Source organism: Vidua macroura, chromosome 28, assembly GCF_024509145.1.
Source record: "Vidua macroura isolate BioBank_ID:100142 chromosome 28, ASM2450914v1, whole genome shotgun sequence".
Lineage (NCBI taxonomy): Eukaryota > Metazoa > Chordata > Aves > Passeriformes > Viduidae > Vidua > Vidua macroura.
Window position 1 is genome coordinate 4,788,060 of NC_071598.1, and position 1,411 is coordinate 4,789,470.

Sequence of the window (1,411 nt, forward strand, 5' to 3'; positions counted from 1 at the left end):
GAGAGCAGCGGAGCATCCCCCCGGGGCAAGGACCACAGAGACCCATGGAGTGGCAAAGACGGTGCCGGGATGGGGCGGAAGGAGCCTGGACACCCACCGGAGCATCCCCCTGATGTAAGGGATTTTCCCAAAGTGAGTAGGAATCCACACGGAGAGCAGCGGAGCATCCCCGGGAGTGAGGAGAGCGGACACCGAGAGAGAATCCCCCCCTGACAGCGTCGAAGACGGTGCTGGGATCAGGCAGGAGCTCCGTGGACCCCCACCGAAGCATCTGCCGAGATAATGTGTTTTCCCAACTAGCCTAGGAATCCCCACGGAGCACGGAGTGCGGCGCACCATCGGCCTGGAGCGAGGACCACGGTGTCGGGAGCACCACGGAGAGCAGTGGAGCATCCCCGGGGTGAGGACGACGGTGCCAGGACCACTGCGGAGATTGAGATAGCATCCGCCGGGGGTGAGAAGGGCGGACACCAACAGAGAATCTCCCTGGGCCATCGGGTCGGATCTCCACGGACACCTACCGAAGCATCCCCTACAGTTGTTGTATTTTCCCAAATAGTGGAGGAATCCCGACGGAGAGCGGCGGAGCATCCCCGGGGTTGATGAGGGAGGCCACAGACAGAGCATCCCCCGGGGCAGCGGCGGTGACGGTGCCGGGATCGGGCGGAAGCTCCGTGGACCCCCACCGGAGCATCCCCCACAATTAAGGCCCGTCCCCCTCCCTCCAATTTCTGAAATAAATTTGACAAAAATCTCATTAAATGCCGTGCCTGATCTTTGCTGTCCCCACGAATCTCTCGCCACCCACACACATCACGAAGCTCCCCGTCAAGAGTGGGGCTGGGACCCGCAGAAATGGGGCTGGGATCCCCAGAGACCACTCCCCATAGGGCTGGCACCCTCAGAAGACCCCTCCCTATGGACCTGGGACCCCCAGAATTGGGGCTGGGACCCCTAGAGACCCCTCCCTATGGACTGGGCAGTCCAGACATGGGGTTGGGAACCCCGGAGACCCCTCCCCATAGGGCTGGGACCCACAGAAATGGAGCTGGGTCCACCAGAGACCCCTCCCCATAGGGCTGGGACCCCCAGAAGACCCCTCCCCATGGACTAGGAGCAGCAGAAATGGGGCTGGGACCCTCACAGACTCTCCCCATGATCATGGAACCCCCAGAAGTGGGGCTGGGACCCCCACAGACCACTCCCCATGGATCTGGAACTACCAGAAGTAAGGCTGGGACCCCCAGAGACCCCAGAAATGGGACTGGGACCCCCAGAAATGGGGCTGTGACCCCAAGAGACCCCTCCCCTTAGGGCTGACACCCTCAGAAGACCCCTCCCTGTGGACCTGGGACACCCAGAAATGCAGATGGGATCCCCAGAAGACCGCTCCCTGTGGACCTGGGACCCA

The 1,411-nt window shown here is 62.4% G+C and overlaps 1 long non-coding RNA gene across 1 annotated transcript; it reads left to right on the top strand.

Annotated features, from left to right (window-relative positions):
- On the top strand, window positions 1–762 carry LOC128820120 (uncharacterized). The gene is made up of 3 exons (XR_008440822.1): window positions 1–114; window positions 301–454; window positions 560–762. It is a non-coding gene; the product is annotated as an uncharacterized LOC128820120 (long non-coding RNA).
- The last annotated feature ends 649 nt before the right edge of the window (window positions 763–1,411 follow it).